At 41.2% G+C, this 11,094-nt stretch overlaps 1 long non-coding RNA gene across 1 annotated transcript in view; it reads right to left on the bottom strand.

Annotated features, from left to right (window-relative positions):
• Positions 1-215: 215 nt before the first annotated feature.
• The window catches only part of LOC109952727 (uncharacterized), a 12,121-nt gene continuing 1,242 nt past the window's right edge, over positions 216-11,094 (bottom strand). Inside the window, exons 2-4 of the long non-coding RNA XR_002273807.1 lie at positions 8,300-8,447; positions 589-695; positions 216-381 (exon numbers count right to left, since the gene is read on the bottom strand). This is a non-coding gene — a long non-coding RNA (uncharacterized LOC109952727). The remainder of the gene's footprint in view (positions 382-588; positions 696-8,299; positions 8,448-11,094) is intronic.

Genomic DNA, 11,094 nt, shown 5'->3' with positions numbered 1-11,094 from the left:
TAGCTGTGTGATGGCATTTTATTGCTGAACATAGAATACACTGCCACCTTCCTTTAGTACTAGATCTCTTTTTTTTTCATATCTATCTGATGAAATGGAAGTGTCACATACCTAAAAATTTGTAAAATGTTTAAAACATCCAGCTGTTCAGCTCGCAGAGAGAGAGAGAGAGAGAGAGAGTACTGTATCAATTCTCTGAACTCTTGTGTGTTTATGCGTGCTACCCCATGCTAGACAATGGTGCTCCCCTTACCTGGGGTGTTCCTAGCTTTCTACTGGCTGCAAGATCACAAGTTGTGTTCAGGGGCCATAACCTGCCAGTCAGCAGCAGCATCAGTGTGGTTGTTAAAATAGATGCCCAACTGCATGCTGGGAGACCCACTTAGGGCAAGAAAAGGAGAGACACATTCAGTAGTTGTTATTTTCCTGTGCATTACAGTACTGATGCAAACTAATGTGGCTCCTTTTAAGGTATTAGTTAGTGTACGTTTCATCACAAACCAACTGAAAGCTTGATAGTGTTCTGAAACAGTACTATTCTACAGAGTATACAAAATGAAACAAAATCTGAAGTGAAAATTGACTCACCATCAAGACCATCTCAGTGTTGCAGCTCCATACATACTTAGTGTAAATTGCGCTCACAGTTCCCAGCAGACTGCTCAGAGCAATGTTGACATATGCAGAGAGGAAGCCTGTGGGAAGAAGAGAAGGGGTTTAGGCTAAATATTTTCTCTAAACACTGTATCTCAAAGCAGCACTTGATCCTCTTAGTAAACACAATGCAAGCTCCAATTAAGAACAATTTAGCTAATGGGAACAAATTAGCTACCTGCCAGACTGGCCAGCACTAATGTCCATGGTGCTGCAGCTGCACTTTTAGATGTGTTGTGTGTATGTGTCTGCATAATTTTGTCAAATTTCCTCCAGCCACAAGTGAAAATGAAGCTTAAATAGCAGCAGTTTAAATAGATCACTTAAACAGGTCAGGCTTTAAATTGACAAATTATTACCCTCAGAGAGAGAGAGAGAGAGAGAGACAGTTAAATCTTTATGAGTCTGATTATAAAAGTCAGTGCAACCTTACTGTTGGCAGAACTGGAAAACATCAAAATACACACTCATGATGATGCTCTGCTGAATTTGCAGTACTAGAATTATCCATAGGACGGTGCTAGATACATACAGTACTGTTGTATGGTTGGTCTCAGTGCAATATTTGATTTGCATGTAATCTAATCAGGACACTGCTTGATTTTCTTTTTCCATCTCCCATGTCTACATAGAGGGAACATATATATCTATCATCCAATATGGAGGATTTTTCAATACTTACTCAAATTATATTTTTTTTTACATATCTAACAATATCTATTACCTAGTACTTTGGAGTCTTGGGTAACATTGTTTACAGCACTAAGAAAACTGTTTCTAATTCGCTTGCTTTGTCTCATGTATCTAGGATTTTTCCATTTTAGAAAAGACTGCCTGTGTTCAGCCAGTAGTTATGTGGTGATGGTGAGCAGGGCTGGGCCAAGGGAACGCGGTGACAAACAACCTGTCTGTCTCCACTGAGCTGGGGTTACACTAAAATGGTCTTTTACTGTAAAACGATCATAGAATTTACCAGGTGGACATGCACGTCCACACTAACCAAACACCAGACTGTGATGCTGAAGCTATTAGCAGACTGCACAGGGGGCATGTTGACCCAGATAAATTTCAGCAAAGCCAGATGCACTGACCTTTTCTCTGTTGGCATTCAGCAGCTGCACTGTGTTTTGTTGCTGCTTTGGCTGCAAAGACCAAGAAGCTTTATTCAGAATCAGCAAACACAGGGCTTAATATTTTCCTACAATATTTAACATTTATAATTAAGGTTAAGTTTGTTATTTGACCTGATGTAGGAGGTAGATGATTACAATTCATCCTGATGGGGGACATGAAGATCTGTGTTGTGTTTCATGGCAGTTCATCACATATTTGTTGACATTTCACTCAAAATCAAAAATGTGGATCTCATTATGGTGCTAGAGTAAAAGTGAGGAGATCACCTCAGTCAGTAGGAAACATTATCTGGGGAACATGAATATATAAAATTTCATAGCATTCATCCAACTGTCACTGAGATATTCCAGTCTGGACCACAGTGGTAGATCAGCCAACACTACCATCCCTAGAGCCACAGCATTATCAACAAAAACTGCATGTTAGAAGTGTCATATAAATGAACTGTGGTTGCAGTCGCCATTGGCAATCTATGAACACTTCTAGCATTTATTGCTACTTGATAAACACCAAGATGGAATCTGTGTGTGAACTATTCTCTTAAGGGGTTTCTGAAGTAGCACAGGTTGCATTTGTGTGTGTGTACATGAAGAGGCCATCTATCCTGTTGCCCCACCCAGATAATGTGCTGCCACTGTTCAGCTGTGGAAAAGAAAAAGCTTTAAACCTGCTTCCTGACTCTTTCCTTGAAATATATACAATGCTTATGTTTGTGAGAGCACAGACCCTGCAGCAGAACCTGTGTATTTTTATTTTCTCGAGTAATGTCATAAAAAATGACTGAACACAGTCTGACTGTGCAGGGGAGTGACCCTCTAACCCTCCATTTGCTCTAACTATATATTATTTACCTATACAGACATGCAGCTGAAGGTGCTGCTGGCTCAGTGTGAAGGAATAGTCCTTTGCTCCCTGACATGTTTGACCTGTCATATGAGCACATTCCCTCTTTGATGAGTGCCAGATTTTTCTTTTAAAATGTAGTGACCATTTTTCAGAAGGCATCCTCCTACAGTGACAATCATAGCTGCTCCACCCTGCATCTCACTTGTACTAATACTGCAGGATTTGCAGTAACTGCCAGTTTTGGAAGCCCCTCTGTAGATAAATGACACTCAGGCTGTGCTGTGATTGATTTCCTTGTTACCAGACACTGTGGGCTGCAGTTTAGCAGTCTGGTCCTGAAGCAGACTGACCACACCCCAGCACTGCTGCCTCACAGTGCCATCCACTCTCTTTGTTTTTCCTATTTCACAGCTGTCCTCTACTGCAGCCGGCTCCCACTGCGCTCATCTGGTCTCTGCCTTGTTCTGCACTTCTTTATATTCTTCTCAATGTTCCTGTTGTTCATTCTTGGCATTTCTTTTCTCATCCACAATACTTTCTTGCTTCCTTCATCACGTGTCTTTGTTCTCCTCAAATAACAGTGTTATTAAAGAATGATGGTAATGTGGGAGAGATGTCCCAGAGGATACTAACATTTTACTGTTGTTCTCTCAGTGTACTGTTGCCTATGCTAATAGAATGAGTCACAGAGCTCTTATCAAATCAAACCTAATACGTCCTCTCCTCTCCTCCAGTTTTTGTATCACACCACAGTGACTGAAGACTAAATGGAGGACAGTGTAATAAAATGAAATGAGCAGCTGAAATGAACTGTATGTACATGATCCCTTGTGTTAATGGAAATGTTGCATTTGGGGCTTTGCTCTTCATTAAGGTGGTCAGGGGAAAACTGTATGCAGATACAGCTAAATGGGTTCAGCTGTGTGTGGGCTTATTCGTTAACACTTCCCAGATAACAGCAGCATGAGGTGCAGAGGAAACAGGTTGTTGCTGTCCATGCACCATTTAACTGTTCTACTGCTTTGTGTGTGTGATAAATCTTTGTATCCACCAACATTTCTTCAGCCAAGGGCCTCATTTTAGATGTTGTATAGGCTTGTAGGCAATAATGAGTTTCGACCAAAGTGGTGGACAGACAGACTGAACATATGTTTGAATAACATAATCATCCCAAGAGCCACACCACTAGCATGGCTAGCTTTCTAAAGACCGATCTTGACTGTTATCATTTACTTCACTCATTTTCAATTTTCAGGGAATTCTCATTCATGCTCCAGACTGTATATAGCTCTTCTTAGGAGCTCTTATGGCGGAGCCAAGGGGGTGGCCAGGAATGGCACTGGCCACACCTGGAATCTGATTGGAAACCCCTACAGAGTGAAAATGACAGTGGTCAAATGAAAAATGACAACAAATGGTCAACTTAAATACAACTAACCGTTCTAGTGCTTTATAATTGCTCACAGTTTTATTTTATATCCTGCACAGCTGAAGTTACAGTAGCTAAAGAAATCACTACATCTTATTTTTACACAGCTTTTTAACATGCAGTTTTTAAAATAACTCTCCCTGTCCTCTCCAGTTTGCCTCAGGTAGACTTGGTGGGGGCATAGTTCAAGTCATAAACACCCTCAGCCAGAAAAAAAAATAAAAATAAATGTATTTCTTGTTGCAGGGGAAGGCTAAGAGCCCTTTTGGTCTTCCTTTTCTCTCCCGTTTGCTAATATGTCTTAGCAGAGAGGGCAGATGCGAGATTTTTACTTTGACATCATAAATTCAAAGCCACTTACACAAAGTCCTCAGCTGACTTCAATAACTGGCTCACGTTTTCCTACCTCCTCACTGCGATCTCACCTTGAAGCATTTCCACAGTTCTTTACCTACAGTGCGACTGCAGTAGGAGGTAGAGGCTCTGCCCTACTTACGGCCCCTGATCTCTTCCTCCAGAAACCCCTTAGGGGAATAGGTCACACCACAGTGCTTTGAGTGACAGCTCTAAATATGGCCTCACATTGTGCCTGTCCCTGATGAAATTCCTGTCTGTCCTCTCTGTCTGACCCGTGCTACTGTATATTCTCCTTCCTTCTCACAAAGCATGAAAAGGTGATGAGGCTGATTACACATAGCGAGCTATACAGCAACTCCCTCCTGCCTGTTGTCAGGGATTCGTATGTGTCTAAACATTTGTTGTATGCCTGTCTTAGGTCTCCCATTTCAGCTTTATCCTTGAAAACAAAAGATTAAACTGATGACAAAAATAATGATATTGACAATGATGGCAACATTGTTCTTGGTGAAGACTGGAAAATGATGTCAATGAAAGAAAAAGGTTATAATAAAGCAATTACTAATGGGAAAAATAATATTAGCTTCCTTGAAATAATGAAGATGATTATATAAGGTAAGGCTAGAGTGGTGATGAACAGAATGATGATGACCTGGTCCTACTGTAGTTACTGATTTTCTTTGAGCATCGTTTTTCGCACAGCACATATAGATATTAGCTATTACACTTGGCATGCTAATGTTTACAGCTTACATTAGAGCAAACACACTGTTCAATCCATTTGTTGTTCTTCCAGTTTTTTGTTTCTAGCTTTAAAAAGGTGAAAAGACACCACCCTCTGAACTCTTAAGATACTGAGTCTTATTAGAGCCTCACTGTTGGCATGGGAAAAAATCCAAAGCAATTACTGGAGGCAGGGAACAGTTCTGGTCATTTATAATTGAGGATGGTGATTTTATACACAGATTTGTACAGCCATCTTTGTGAGGATACATTAACATAATGCTTTCCCTAACCCCTTACCCTAATCCAAATCTATCCTTAACCCTAAAACCAAGTCTTTACTCTTACATAGTCATTTGAAGATGTGTGAGGACCAGACGTACTGGAGAAAATGGTGCAAAGACTGAGGTGCAAAGTGAAAAGAATGATGAGAAGATTTTAGTGAGATTAAAGGAGCTAGAGAAGATGAAAGAAGGCCATTGATTGAGGGGAGGTAGGAGACGAGAAGACGACAGAACCAGGGGCTCAGATGCTTGAAGTGTTAAGATTGTGTCAAATCAGTGCACACAGAGACACACATTTTCAAACCTCTTAATGACTGGGGGAGTTCTCTTCCTCTTAGCTGCATCTTTTGTTGCTTCGCTCTCTGGCGCTACTTTTTCCATTCAGTCTATACCCCATCCCACTTTCCTCATCTCTGGATCCCTTTTCTCCCCTCTCCATCTGACACTTTCTTCTTTGTTTCCTGGCACTGATCCTTCTTTCCCCTCTGGTTTTCTGTCAGAGGACTTAATTCTTAACTCTCTCACTGTGCATTGCGGCTTCATTGGTTTCTGTGCGTAGGTGTGTATACACACATTTACCTTTCTTCAGGTCAGGCGGTTCACCAAACTCCATGGTCAAACATGTTTCTAATAGCACGAATTGTACAGATTTTTCTCATGACCACCAAAAAGTGGGACTGAACCTTTGCTTCACATTTGTTAAAGGCTTCAGTGTCTCATGACAAAGTAATAATACTAATAATTAGAATATAAGTAGCACGTACAAGCTAAAACTAAGCACAAAGGCAGTTATAGTATAAAAATGAGAATGAATACAGAGACAAAAGAACAAAAGATACATTTCCCTTCGTATTTTAATAAAAGTTTAGAGTGATAGTGAATAGTGTGATATGGACCTAATTAGGAATTATCCTAGAATGACACCTGTCTCAGGATTTTAAGCTGCACAGTGCATCATAGATATATTTCACATATACTGTAGGAGCTGTTCACTTTCCTAAAAAAAAAACAAAAAAAACTGTACATTGTAGTTTTTAGCAAATAATGCATTTGGACTATTTACAGCTACAGGAATGTTGTCGTCTAGAGCGTATTTACAGCAAAACTGTAAATGTGAGTGATACTACAGCGCTCATGTTCAATGTACTGAATGGACCTGTCACTCAATGCGACAGTGTGGATCACTGATGCACTTTTAGACAAAAAATAAGCTTGGCACATTGGACTAAGCTCAGACAGGTTCGATTCATCGTTGGTTTTGGTCTTGGGATTTGCTGACAATAAGAAACATGTAGAATATTCCCAGCCTTATTCTTTAAATATCAAGCATCTCAAAATCAATTCTTAAACTCCAGAGCAACTGAAAAATGGGCAAGATGCTGTGCAACATGCTGCTGTCTATTGGAATTAGTTAAAAGGCTAACAGGTGCATTTAGGTTTGGGGAACAGAGGTCTGAATTACAAGCATCCAAACAAAAGAATAAACCAGGACTGACTTTCAGGCATCAAATGATTTGGAGAAACAAAACACACAGGAGAAAATGTAAAAACAGGATTGTACAATGAAAAGAGATGGAAGGAAGAAAGGCTGAAAGAAACTAATTGCACAAATGACGGTAACAAACGGTTTATTTGCCATTTTGATCTTGTGCATATAGCTGCCATGCACCAGCAGGCTGTGTTCTCTCTGCTCACTACACAATTCTCATTAGACTCACATCTCTGATTAAATTCCTGTCTCACGGCGTGTGTACCTGCCACTGTTAGCATGTGTTCACAAGTTTGAGCTCTCTCCCACCCCTCTGTATTCTTTACAGCATGACTCATAGCTACAAATACACGCAGACACAGCAAAGTATTTTAGGACACTAACGTATTTTACAGCAGCAGATGGAAGCAGGGGTCTGAAAGCCCTTTAAACTACCAACATTTCTCATTTACTCTCTCTCTCCCTGAATAAAATCACTGTGAGGCAGATGTAAAAGGGATAAGCAGCAGCAGGTTTATATGTTTGTATATAAGCCAGTGGTTAGGAGCACCCTGGCTAATTGCTGTTTGCCTTTTGGAGCCGAGCAGGTGGCCACAGGCAGTGCTCGTCTTACAGACTCATATTTATGTACGCTGCTCCCATTTTATCTTATTGCCAGAGGGTTTCATAAACCTTACCTCACTTTAACCTTGTTAAACCACTATAAGTTAAGATTTGCAGTACAGGCCACTAAGCTATTTGAAGTGTTGACTGAGGGTTTAATACAGAAAATGGCAAGTTTATTCTGTCACCTAAGACAAAGGTTTATGCATCATGCCACTGGCACAAATTTGATGACTGCAGTAAATGGTACAAATTACAAAACTGGTAGCTATTTAAGGTGCTCTAAAGTGTTGTACATCCAAGCTGCAATGTGATTTGGAGTTTGCATGGGCTCCACATGCCTGCACTGGTTTCCTTTAGGTGCTCTGTTCTTCCACTGTGTTAAGTGTGTCAGTGTTAGTGGTTCATCTGTCTATACCGTATGCATCAGCCCTGTGAGGGACAGGTACCCGGTTTCCTTTAGGTGCTCTGTTCTTCCACTGTGTTAAGTGTGTCAGTGTTAGTGGTTCATCTGTCTATACCGTATGCATCAGCCCTGTGAGGGACAGGCACCCTGTCCAGGCTGTACCCCGCCTCTTGACTAGAGTCAGCTGGGATAAGTTAAAGCCCAGTGTCACCTTGCACAAGGTACAGTAGGTAGCTGTAGATAATGGATGGATTCCCAAGTTAGGGAACTCACAAGAGACTAGGGCCAGACTGCAGCCCAGGGCAAGGATGCAAGCAGAGACATCAATTAGGAGAGGAAGAGGGAGGATGACCTTACACATGATTGAGACTCACCAGCAAGTGCTCTGACCGCTGATCCCAGTACAGCATGAGTGGCAAGCAGAGGAGACTAGAGCAGCACAGTTCCCAGAATAAGGAAGGAGAGCCCCAGGACTTCACAGGCAAAGAGCTGACCCACACCAAGAGGGATGCCATGCATCACCTGGGCAAGAGATGGGAGGTAGAAGTGTGAGGAGGATTTTGAGACGAGTTAACATTCGGCAAATATGATGCAGAATTTCAAGAGCAAGCCTGCACAATTAGTAAAACAATGAGATTGACTGAGGTTTTCTCCCCAGTCAAAATCAGTCATTCTTTCTTTACCCAGTTAAGCACTCACACACACATATGCTGAATACCCAACAGTATTTGGGAGGTGAAGAGTTTCCATGGCAACGTGATGGGTACATCTGTCTCTCACTGATATTTACAAGTCATAAATGCTCTTTAATTACATTGCTGCCACAAGCTTCTACCTGTGTGTGTGCACACACACGTGTATGTGTATGTGCATGTGCAATGAGACCAAGCATAGCAGTACAGGCAGAGCGCTGTCCTCAGCAGAGAAAAAGCTGAAAACATGAAATATAAATAGGTCTGACGTCAGCATCATCTTGACTGAACCAGCAGAACGATGAGGAGGAGGGAAGGAAAAGAAATGGAGTTGGGTAGAGGAAAAGGAAGGAGGAAAGCAACAGAAGGAAAATGGAATGGAAAGAAAGAGAGAAGTGAATGATGGAGTTATTTCAAAAGGAGTACAAACAGAAAAAAACCTACTTCTTAGGCTGTCCTTGAAAATGTGGCTATATGTTTACTGTAAACAGAACTATGCTGAAGGAGAGAAAAATAAAACTGAAAAAGTGATGGAATGATGTAGAAAGCATGATAAGGGCGAAGGGGATTTGCATAGCAAAGCAGAGGAATTGATGGAAACCAGGGAGACAAGGAGCAGAGATAAAAAGAAAGACTTCTGATCTCCCAAGTAACAAACCAGAGGGAATTAGAAAACAAAAGAGGTTGCATTTATAAAGCAAGAGACAAACAGATGGAAGGGAAAAGTGGAATACTTAAAAGAAAAAAGTTTGAAGGAGGTGGAGGGCAAAACTGAAATAGTGTGAGAAATAGTGTGAGACGGAAATGATGTTAAAAAAAATTATTTAGGGTGAAAGCTACACTGAGCTCAGGAGCGTGATGCCTGTTAATAGAATCAGGTGTAAATCTTGTTCTATATTCAGGACACCTAATAGGGCTGAGGGGGTTTAGCCAGTGTAGCTAATCTGGTTTGGACAACCTCACAGTCAGTTTGCAGAAACAGCCTCCTCCACTTCTGGCTCCAACTGTTCTTCTAAAACACCATGTGCTAGATACTGCAAGTCCAACGAGGCTTGCAGTACGAAAACACCACGCTGATGCATCTTTCTTCTGATCCCCTGTGTTCACAAGCAAGTCGCTAATTCTGGTTATTGTTTGGTGCTGACTACAGTGACTTTAATGGACCCTACTCCCTTCTTAAAAGAGCTGAGTGCTGCATCTGAGAGAGAAAGTTGATGAGAGCTGAGAGGGGACCAAACAGTAAAGAGGTGAGTCATAAAACCTGAACAACGAGCTCAGTGACTTTAAGTTGCCCTGTGGAGCTGAGGTGAACTGCTGAGTCAGGTCGTATTCTCTGTGGCTTCATCACTTTAAGTGACTTCATACTGACATCACATGTAGATATTTGACCTTTTAATATAAAAATATTAGCTTTAAATTATCCCACTGTACAGCATGTTGGACATAATCCAATATTGTGCCATGCTCCTAAAATACTGAATTTGTATAGTGAAGATAATTGCATATTTAGTGTTTCAGTAAAGATTTAGGAACCTGAATATTGTATCTGACATTTTGTTTCCCACATAATCAGATCAAACCATAAGCTGTCAATACAAAAACTCAAATGCTAACAAGAAATCTCTCTATTCATTACATATGGAAGAAGACGGAGCTTTTCTGAGTCAGATCATACACAGCAATCTGCTCTGCCTGTTGACAAACAAAGGTATGGCCATTAAAATTCAGCTGCTCTTCAGGCACTGCAATGCAAGCTGGCTCGCAGAGCTCAAACTGTGGCTGCGCAGGTGGTGAGAGTTTGAATTCTCTAACCCAAGTCTTGTGAGAAGCAGCTCTAGGTAAGTGCATTTCATTTCAGTTCAGTTCACCAGTGGTAGAAACTCTTTTCTTTTCTAATCAACTGGGCTTTCAGTAACATAAGGGTTTAGGCTTATTGTTTGTTTTCTCCCTGGTGTTACCAAATATCATCTGCCTGTAAAAATCCTCTTCAACTTATCCTTTCAGGAAATCTGACTGGCGTTTGTGACATTTAAGCCTGGGCTACCTCATCCATCAACAGTTCTATCATAGACAATCTCAGTCCACAGAAAGTGAGCTTCTTTACTCCTCCACTATGAGTTTAAATGGCCAGAATTATTAATTAAAACAGTTTTGGCCGATTATAATGTCCTAACAGGAGCTCCATCACCGACTGTTGCTAAGTAACTGGTGAGTCGTAGCTGGCTGATCTTACACATACTGGTCTCCTATCCGTTACTCTTTCACACTGGAGACAGGGCTGCAGCACGTAGCCACACAGAGGACAACTCTGGCCTCAGTTCACCTTGGTTTTTGTCTTATACTGGCTCCTTCCTATATGCTGTCACTTCTGATATTTCGCTTTGAAATTATGAGTGAGCTGCACCTGTTCTCATGATGTGGCTTGATGAGCCGCCTCCGTTTAAATATGACTGCAAATGTTTTCCTGACAGAGATGA

The sequence above is a fragment of the Monopterus albus genome, unplaced genomic scaffold, assembly GCF_001952655.1.
Source record: "Monopterus albus unplaced genomic scaffold, M_albus_1.0 scaffold489.1, whole genome shotgun sequence".
Taxonomy (NCBI): domain Eukaryota; kingdom Metazoa; phylum Chordata; class Actinopteri; order Synbranchiformes; family Synbranchidae; genus Monopterus; species Monopterus albus.
Note: the sequence above shows the minus strand (reverse complement) of the source record. Positions and strands in the feature narration are given on the sequence as shown.